Source organism: Phasianus colchicus, chromosome 4 (assembly GCF_987193195.1).
Source record: "Phasianus colchicus chromosome 4, bPhaCol1.hap1.1, whole genome shotgun sequence".
NCBI classification, from domain to species: Eukaryota; Metazoa; Chordata; class Aves; order Galliformes; family Phasianidae; genus Phasianus; species Phasianus colchicus.
Window position 1 is genome coordinate 57,197,847 of NC_143439.1, and position 10,833 is coordinate 57,208,679.

The window sequence follows — 10,833 nt, forward strand, 5'->3', positions numbered from 1 at the left end:
ACCGGTAAATGTGTCTTTCCACAAAGGCACTGCCTTTTTAGAGCACAAGATACTACAGACTTCATTCCAGTGTTCCCAATACCATCAGGTTTGAAATATGATTTAGTAATTAATACTGTCATTAAATGCTGCTGTTCATTGCTGTAGTGTACTCGTTCTATTTTCTTCTATTTTTTTCCCACCAATATCTATTTTATAAACTATTTTAATTCCAGATATCTTATTATAGACATGATTGTTCATTCATGTCCATCATCTTTGACTTTTTGCTACTCTGAGTTTTCTTCTTTTTTAACTACAGCTCATTTTGTGACCTGAGCTCTTTTTGTAATAATGGAAAAGACTGGGTTCAGGGCATGTGTTTTGCAAAAATTGATGTTTGAATTATTAAATACAACTCTATTCCCACGTGTAATGAGAGACAAGTAGAAAATGGAAGCTGTCTATTATTTAATTATAGTACATACAATAGTAATCAGTTGTCATTAGGACCCTTATTTTCGCTGTTATGTGCAAATAGAGAAATACCCACATCACCATACTGAAGTATTATGTGGCTTACAGGGCAGGACTGGATCCTTCTTGTTTGTACAAAACCAGACTTTTTATTTATTTATGGTACTTAGCGCTGGTGATAGTATGTCACTCAGAACTTTTAATTACACAGGGTGAATACATGGCATTAATAGGTATTCCAAGTTAAAGAACTAATTTACGAATCATTTATTTTGAATACAAATCACAATAGATGGGCATATTCTAGAAAAGGAATCAGAAACAGCACTCTCATTGCTAAGTGATGGCTGTTTAGACTGTGAGATAGTGCTGCAATTTTGAAATTAAATGCCATAGTCCCAGCTCTCTAATGGTAGAACTTTGTTGATTATTATAGATCTTTAAACAGTACTCAGGCAAATACTGAAAGAGGTTGATCATGCCAAGTTCACACAAAAACTGGAAGTGTTAAATTCTGCTGCCAGTTTCAGATGCTTTGAAATAATACAAGAGCAGAGCTTCGGTGGCTCCAGATTGAGGACTGTGCTAAGCATTGTACATCCATGCAATGAAATGTCCCAGTCTCAGCATACTTACATCCCAAGTGTAAAAGCTTCCTGTTGACCAAGTGAGTGCTCAAAAGAAACTGTGCAAAGGCCACTAGTGCTAGAAAAATGCAAAAATTATAAAGTCTAATTACTGTGGCTGTGCATCTGAAGTAGGGCCTGGAAAGAAAGATACTTGTAACCCACTGGAAGACAAATGACATTCTGCTTGTGATGGTGTGTGGAGAAAGACATGCAGCTTTCAAAATAGCTTTGAAATAGCTTTCAAACATATATAGCTTGTACTGAGCATGTGGTGCTAGTTCTCGTGTACATGCTTTGCATACAAATAGAGTAACTAACCAATTAAAAAGGCAGATGATGGAAATTTTAATCTATAGGATTTTGTCTAAGGAACTGATTAGACGTATACGAAAGAGAGGTGTAATTTTGATTCAAGTTGCTGGACAATCAACACAATGTTGCTGCCGAGGAAGCAGCAGACCAGTGGTAAGGCTTTTTAGTTGCCTTAGAAACTTAATGAAAAAACACAAGAGGTAAACCAGGCCAATTTAGTCAGTTTTAGCACCTGGGCAAGGCACAACTCTGGTCACTATAAGCAACAGGGTGGGAGCGGTAGGCCAGAGACTGTGAGGCCTGCAGTGCTGGCTGGTGAGGACAATCATCAGTGCGGGCTGTTTTAGTAGTAGATGTAGACAAATGTGGCCTTTCATTACCACCCACAACCAAACACAAAAAAATTCTAAACAAAACATATTCATGTCCCATTCAGCAGAAGAAACCTATTCAAGGCCAACTGAAAAACACACAAAAGCCAAACTCCAGATTCAAGACTACACCCCACGGCTAGCAGGTGATAGAAATCACAACACACTGTTTGCACCAGAGTTTGATTGCTGATGATTTCATGGCCACTTTTGCCACAAGTCATAGACTTTCCACACACAAAAATGGGGAGGTTTAAGGCTTTACCTCAAATTGATGTCACAAAATGAGGCTACCAGCTTTCATGCAATTGAAACAATAATTTCAGGCTGCCACAGTTAAATTCACATTTGAAACTGTGACTGGGGTGTATGACTTGAGGGAACAGGAATTAAAATATAGACCAGTTATTTACAGTTCTGCTCCACAGCTATAGACTGTGCTTGGGACTGCGTATCCTGTGCCAGTGTAACATCCCTGGATGCCTCCTCCTCTTCCTTTCCAAATAAAATTGCAGTCTGAATTCTTAATAATGTCTCGATCTGGTGCTATAAAATAAGGAATTATGTACTGATAGTAACACACCTTTCATGCTGAGTATCTAAGAGGTACAAGTGCACTCTACCTGAATGTGCTATCAGGAAGAATTTTCCCATTAAAGCACAGAAATTGCTCTATGTGCATTCCTTGCTTTATACATCATGGATTTTTGACAATATTTGACTATGGAATTATACATTTAAGCCATCCTACCACAGGTTAAACAAAATAATTAAAAAAAACCCCACATTTTAAAAATTGCTTCTACATTCTTCCTTACAATTCTAAGGGTCATCTAATGCACTTAAGAACATGGATGTTTTGAACTACCTTTACTAAGCTTTGCAGCAAAAACTGACCTCTTATCACCACCAGCTTCTTACAGGAGTTATATCAACTTTATATCAAGTCTTTTATTCCTACACTGTGAACAGGAACATGTACAGAAATTAGAATTTCTCTTCTTATGAGGAAGGAAATAGTATCCAAAAGAAAAATCCACAGGCATTTCATTTCTGGATACAGATTTCAGAAAATGATATCAGCAAAAAAGCTAATTCCCTTTCATCTAAACATTTGTATTTACACCTGTCATACAGGGCTAAACATAGCCTCTTTATGTGCTTTACCCCCACATGTTTATGTTGCCAGTTTCAGAGTGCAGCAAAAGAGGCTTCAAATTTAAAAGGTTCTATGCAAATTCCAGCTGCTAATAGCACTAATTTTTATGTTCTAAAGGGATAGGTTTTTAATTTGTGCTTGTAGTTACTTAAGGTATATTCAGACATCTGATGACACTTGTCAAAATTTTATATGGTATATTCATCCTTCACACCTGTGGAAGGCTCTTGAGAAGAATGAAGCCAGCTACGCATAGGAAATGTTATTTCATATCAATCAGCACACTGTAAAAATATGTGAGCTGTTGCTTAAATGCATAGTCTCCATATAGCCAATGCTTACATATTACATCTTTTCAAACAGAATTAAAATTATGTCCTTGTTATTACACTGTTCCACAAGTAAAATGAGGTATCCTGGAAGCAATTTTGTGCCTCCCAACTCTTGGGACAAAACTCTTGCTTTTAACCTGTACAAACAAACCCTTTTAGTTCAGACATGAAGTATATCCATGAGCAGACACCACTATGTACACACAGCAATGAAGCTTCATCAGAACAAGACTCCACTGAGTCCCACAGAGCAGCAGCCCCAGAAGAAAGCATCAGTGGACAACTAAACATGCCCATTCCCAGCAACAGTGCACGCACATGGTGTTTCAGGCTCTCATCTCCCAATTCTCTGCAGGAAAAGAATCAGGCCTTTCATGCCTTTACTCTTATCAGTAACGTTACAAAATCACAAAAGCGTTGTATCTGTAGTGCAGTCACCTGCATTGCTTATCTTCATCCCAGATGTTTCCTGGGTGAGGCATTTTCTCTGAAGCTCTCACTTCAGTCCAGATATTACCTAATCACAGCCTTTCAGATCTGACCTGCATCCGCTTGCAGACCTTCCTTAGTATCAGTTCTGTCCTCTCTCCAAGTAAGTTCAGCCCAGTTAGAAAATCCTGGCTGTTTTCTTCACAGGAAAAAGAAAATGGTAGAAGAAATGTTGTCACTACTACATTCTATAAGAAATACTTCAATTTTTGGCTTCCATTTGTCTCTTCACACACATTTCACACCTTAATGATCTTAATGAAGATCTTAATGACAGCATAATGTCTTAATGATCTCTCAGGGAATTATTTTTTTAACTCTGTAGTTCCTGAACCAGGAAGTCTTTTATGTGCAACCCAAGTTCATGCTTATTTTAAAGAGTGTCTTTACACCTTCCTGGAGCTCAGGGTTTTCTCCAAGAGTCATCACAGCAGGAAAAAGGATTTGGAAAACTAATACTACCATCTCACAGCTTATAAATTGTACTATATAAACTGATGACCAACAGCTGAAATATACAACAATTCAAAGTCAAAATGTTGCTTGATATTCAAGAATAGTCCTTGTCAGCAATGTGGAAGTCCCTTACGTGCCTCCTGAAAGGAACATTGAAACTATGCCACGTGTGGAACCCTCCTAAAAGACAATGGGAAAAAAAGAGGGGGAAAAAAAGATGAGGAGTGTCCTTCATCCTCAGGTGCACAACTTGAAAAATTTCAAGGAATTTTGAAGGAAATTATTTTCAGGAAGCCCTAAAAGAACTCCCCTGCTGAAGACCAGTTCCTGCAGGGCAGGGTACATTGAGCATTTATTGTCCATTTAAAGTCTTTTCAAAAGTACTGGCCAAAGCCAGCTTGCATTTTCTCAGCTCTTAACTGAACTGCCAGTTTAGCAGTTGCTCTTCTGAGGAGATAGGTTACAGAATGCTTTGAGATTGCTTTTCCTTGAAACTCAAATCAGGAACAAGAAATGAATTATATAAAATTGTTAATCCAAAGCTTGTATAACGAGTGTGTATCTACTAACTTGTGTAATTTGTGGAACAGTTACATCATCCTATTTTGCATCTGCCTTTTTCTATTTTATGTAACAAAAGTGACATGAAAAGACCATCAAATAGGTACAGGACACATAATGATAAAAGGTTTTATAGGCATGATTCTGGGAAGACTATGTTCCTCACAAAGCAGTTACACAACTCATTCTTAGAAGTGCTAATAAAATCTTTATGCCTCTCCTTCCTCACCCTTTCGTATCCATGAATTGTTTAGCAGTGTTTTGGATAGCTGTATCTTATTACATTTTCACAACCTGTGCTTGTTTGTCATTCACCTATTTGAACCACTATTCAGTATATATGTGAGGCTTTTAACAGCTTCATATAGATACATATATATTTAATTGTATCTAAATCTCTTCTTTAGGTATGGGATCCTTCATTAGGTATTGGACTTCAAAATATTTCAAGTCATGTCTGGAAATATTCTCTGCTAGATCATCCTGTTCTTATCATACGGTCTTGTAAAAGAGCTTATCTGGAAACATGTAGATTATTACAGTGAACTACTGGGTTTCTAGTCTCTCCCAAAACTTTTAAATCATTTGCAATAAAATTCCAATTTAGACAGTCATAGGTCTTATGTACATTTTAAGAGGTAATCTCTATAATCCAGTTTGAAGTTTTGCATCTTACAGCAGAACGTAGGCTGATATAGTAAGGCAGAAAAAAACAGCCAAGCTGTACTGAAGATTTGTCTAGGAATTTCTTGGGATAGAAGACTGCCCAGCATACAATATTTCTTCCTCTGCAGTCATGAATCATGGTTTTTTGCTTTTACTTCAAATGCACAGGTTAAGTACTTTTTATCTAATTTTTCTTCAAAGAAGAAATAAAAGCCACAAAGTAAAAGAGTGTTTCTTGAAAAGAACAATGACAAAACTAGAACTGACGAAAGACAATCAGACATTTCAGTGCAGCCTACTACAACAGAAAGAACAGCATCACAAAATCCAAGAAAGGATTAGCTGTCTGCAGATGAAAATTCTAATATATAATAATCAAAGCAATATTAAGACTTTTAACTGAAAGATGAAGGAAAAAAACTAAACTTGTTTAAACCAATCATTCTGCAGTTGTTAAGATAGCATTTAACACCTTGTAAGAATTTTCTGCAGATGATTTTTGGAAGTGTTTTCATACCATCTTCCTCAGCCTGTGCTGCTGGTCACTGAGAAGTCTGGCTACAGACGTGACCCACCATGTCAAATGCAGTATACACGTTTTGTTGTTTTTCACTTTGCTACGGTAGCATATCTTCCCATACTGAAAGTCAAAAGTACTAAATAAACAAATTAGCAATGCTGGAAACAAAAAACACCTTAAACAGTATTTCTTAGTTACACGATAAGATTATGTGCAGTACAGGTGAATTCCTCTGAACTGGCTCATAAGTTTGCCTCCAAAAGACTTTGCCTCCTATAAAGTCTGAAACTTGTAGGTGCCGCCTTCTGTAAATATTAATAGTGGCACAGGAGAGATGCCACAAGGAAAGGGCACTCAGCCACCCCCGGCACTCCCAGCAAGACTCACTGTTATGCGGCCTCTGTATTGCCTCTTCTTGAAGCTTCTTATAATCTGGTCGATGTAAAGAATCTTTGATATATACCACAGCAGTGTATGGAGTGTTGGCTGTATTTACACCTTTTTTGCTACTTGCACTCTGAGCACAGCATTTAAACATTTTTTGCAGCAATCAGGAAAGCCTCAGTGTACTTTCAAGAACTCATGGAGACTGACCTAATGCAACCTCCATCCCCTCAGCCAGCCTTCTCCATCTGCACTACATAATATACTCTTCAGTCACAAACTACTTGAAAACAGATGACTTCAAGCTCTCGATTTAAATAAAATAAAATAAAATAAAATAAAATAAAATAAAATAAAATAAAATAAAATAAAATAAAATAAAATAAAAGATTCCATTTCAGAACTTCCAAGCATTCTAAAAGACACAACCCCAAATTCTGCCAACTACCTGGCAGCCTGATCAGGTGGTGCTTGTGCTTTGGTTCCCTGGGTAACGAGGACACAAGCTTGGCAACAGAACACAAACCTGCCAGGAATAAATCATGAGCCATTCCAGTTTTTTCAATGTCATTTCAAAATATCTCACTGATTTGAAAGATGGTTTAAAAGAGATGGAAATAGCTTCATGTGCATTCTTCTTTTGAATCCAGGATGGAACAATGATTGCGTATTAATCCTGAGCAAAGCCAGTGATCATCTTTGTCCAGCTCCAAGCAGATAACACTCATATCACTGGAGCTAGTATGACACGTGTCAGTAATTCACGGGACTGGAGCAGGTTAGAAACTGGCTGCCTCGGTCACACAGAGAGCACGATTACTTAATGATAGCAATTTCCCAGTTCTACAGTTTGCAGCGCCAAGGAAATATCACTCACAGTGGAAACAAGTCAAGCCTGAGGTGGTTACTTAGCACAGAGAATCAGAGCTGGTTCTTCTAACACTGAAAATCATCGAATTTATTTCAGCACTTAATTGATACACTGGATACCCAATCCTAAATGGATTTGCAAGAAAGTTTGGGACATCGATCCTTTCACATAATTGGAAGTTATGAATAAAACTGTATTTGCTTTTCTTTGTCTGTTATCTTGACTCTTGATTCTTTTCTTTTAACGATTGCTCACCGTATGTCATTACTCTTCCAACTGTGAGAGCTATTTATTTGTGCGTTTTTCCTAAGTAGCTCTGCTAATTCCCTAGTGAAAGACCACACCTAAGAAGAGGGCTGCTGAAGCCAGCTGAAGACTTTCGGATCACAAGGAGAGGGCATTAGGGAAGAAAAGAGATATTGAAACCTCTCAAGGTTAGATTAAAAACTTCACCTTTCCTAATTAAGTGAGTGCTTTTCAAATTTGCATCTGTTGTAATAGGAATTCATAGGCAGAAAAGTCATGATTATTTTTGCATTTAAGATTCTATGGATAAAAAGAAAAGAAAAACAGAAAAAATAGAAAGACATTTGGTTTAGCACGTAATGAACTATCAACACAGTATCTCAAGAATAGCATCATTAGTGCACAGGAAGGGAAATTTTATCTGTATGTAGTTTACCCTGCTGCTTATATACAACTGTAGTGATGATTTCATAGACTTATAGGAAACGAAAGTCAAAAAAAAAAAAAAAAAAAAGGGAAAGAATCAGTAATCAAAAGTGGGAAATGATTTTTAACTAAAAAAAATCTTTAGCCGAAAATCTAACACACAGAGGTTTTTACAGCTGAACAGCTTTCAGGCCGAAAAACACTATAAATCTATCACTGCTTTCTGACCTACTTTTCCATGGTCATGGCTAATTCGATCTTCTTGCCGTTCATATCTCTCTGTCTCTGCCAACAGACAGATGAGCGGTGGAAGAACAGAAGAGGCAGGTTGGGTTAAGAGGCCAGATCAAGGCAAATCATCACAAACGGGACAGAAAGATTTCAGAGATCTAGTCACTAAATAAGCAGAAAATTACTCTTTTTAGATGAAGTCAAAGGGCATTATTAATACAAACATACTCCATCTCAAATTGTCAAAATGTGTCCAAGCAAATGAATTGTCTATGGATAATGTAATGTCTGAAACATTTATTATACCACCTGTGTAAAAACTAAATTCTACAGAATTTTAAGACATCTGAATAATAGTAAACATAGTAGATATGTTGTAAAATGAACCTTCAGAAATAGCGAAAAAAAATGAGTACATCAGAAAGTTTTGACATTTTCTAAAAGAATTACTGTTATTTTTGTTTAAGAACTATGTATTTGTTTTGGAACAGAAATAATTAGTAATGTGTGAAATAACCCAGAAAACATGCATTTAATTTCAAGCCATTTGAGTTATTTTACTCGACCTGAAGAACAGAAAATAATTCCATAAAAAGCTAATCACATACCCTTTTTCTTTTTTTTTTCCCCAGGATACCCTTTTCTTATGTGCCAATCTCTATTATATGCCCTCTTACAGCAATTTTATTCTGATTTGGTATGTAAATGAGGTTTATGTAACAGCACTGACAGTTGTCATCTGACATCTATGACTTCTGATAACTTTTCATTACAATGACCACTTTAAAATAGATGAAAATATAAATTCATGTGAATGCATTTGAGAACTAACAGCTGTTTGGAGGAGATAGACTCCAGTACATGCCCCTCTTTAAAGCAAGACATTGCAACTGCATCAATTTCCTGCTAGCCAGAAAGCATCCACATGGACAAAGCCATCCTCTTGCTTGAGCTGCCATATGCCCAGACAGAAGGGAAGAAAGGGGAGGGTAAGGTATGAGAAGAGGAAGGGTAAGGGAGCCCAGAATCTAAACTTCCAAGAATTAAGATAGTCCAAAAGAGAGGTACTTGACATGCAATTGCACTGCCTTGATTCTGAGGACCTGCATTCTCTGACCTTGGCCCAAATGCACAAGAAGCCACCATCTACACCAATCCACACTCCGTGTAAAGGACAAACACAATATCAGTGCCTGCTTACAGACCTAACTAACTCTTAAATGCCTTCCATGCAACCTACCAATTTGGCTGGGCATGTAGCATCTCATACAGAGGTTGACACATAGTCCATGTGTATACTGTCTGGCTAACGGGAAAATGACAGGGCTGCACTGTCTAACTTGTAGGAGGGACATGGGTTTGGGTCTACCTACCTGCAGAGCTTCTGCCCGGCTCCATCTTTCTCCCTGTTTATCCTACCAGGAATACACTTCTCAAAGGTAACTACCATGTTTTTCTTCATCTACTTATAGTATACACAAAGTACATTGCTTGTAGAGATTAATTACCTTTCTGAGATGAAGGCTTTATTCCTCACTGAAAACTGTAGCAGGACTAAGACAGATGTAAAACTGGCAGGAGATAAGGCCTGTCAAATAATGTGCAGATATCTTCACAGTACCACAGTGTGCATGCACCCATGTAATCTTCCTTTAAGGCATCCTTGGAGTTTTTTTTTCTCAGTCCTAAATGAGCTGAGAGGATTTCGTGCATTTCAGTTAAAACCACAAGAACCTACAGGACATGTTTCAGTCAATTGTCCCAAGCCATAAACTCTTATGCTGTGATCTCTAGGGGAGCTGTATGCATTTTACACATCACCAGGAAACATTAGCACCTCTACTATTGTTTTTTATAGCTTTACAGAAAATAATTTTAGTTTGTTTGTTCTTGGCTGCATATTTACATTTTAGAAAGCTGCCAATATTGGAAATAATAAGTAATCCCCAAGTGCTATTTTGCCATTTTTTTACTTTACCTTAGCAATCCCCTAGCAACAGCAACAACAACAAAAACCCTTAATAACTACTAAGTTCTTACTTCCCCAGGAAGCTGTGGGAAAAAAAAAAAAAAAAAGACTAATTTCCATGAAAGATTTTCTTTTATTAGAAAATGATGATGAATTTTCAGCCAGTTCCAGATGGCAAAAGAATAGAAATACAGAGGTATTGTGCAGCTCTATAGTTAACGTTGTATGGAAGGTTCAAGCAGACCTTCGAGCAGATTAAACACACTTGGTCTCACAATTTAGTATTCACATATTTGAATAAACATCATTCTTCTGAAGATGACAGAAGAAGACAGACAGTTTTTTATTTAAACTATTATTGTAAATCATAGGTATTTTATTCTGCGCTCATCTGACCACAAAGTGAAAAGAAAAAGGGAGAGTTAATTTCACTGCACCTTTCAGTTCAAGATTGCTATGAAAATGTATTTCTTTGAATTAAAAACTGAAGCTGTTGTTTGCATAAATTTTCTTTTTAGCACATATTTTAGCAGAAAACAAAGTTTAAAACAAAACAAAAAAAAGGAATTTCAGGAACTTACATTTAAAAAATTACAGGAAATGAACATTTTCCTGTAAAACCCTTTAGAACTCTTAATTTTTTAAAACATTTCTTTATACCATGTAAAACCGATGCATCTAAGATCATATCTCCTTCTTCTACCAATTTAACAAGCAGCTATCATTTAGGTACAGATTCTAGTAACTCTTATGGT

At 36.8% G+C, this 10,833-nt stretch overlaps 1 long non-coding RNA gene across 1 annotated transcript in view; it reads left to right on the forward strand.

Annotated features, from left to right (window-relative positions):
- Positions 1–6,601, forward strand: part of LOC149918275 (uncharacterized) — a 12,938-nt gene extending 6,337 nt beyond the window's left edge. The window contains exon 3 of the long non-coding RNA XR_016466503.1: positions 6,499–6,601. This is a non-coding gene — a long non-coding RNA (uncharacterized LOC149918275). The remainder of the gene's footprint in view (positions 1–6,498) is intronic.
- The last annotated feature ends 4,232 nt before the right edge of the window (positions 6,602–10,833 follow it).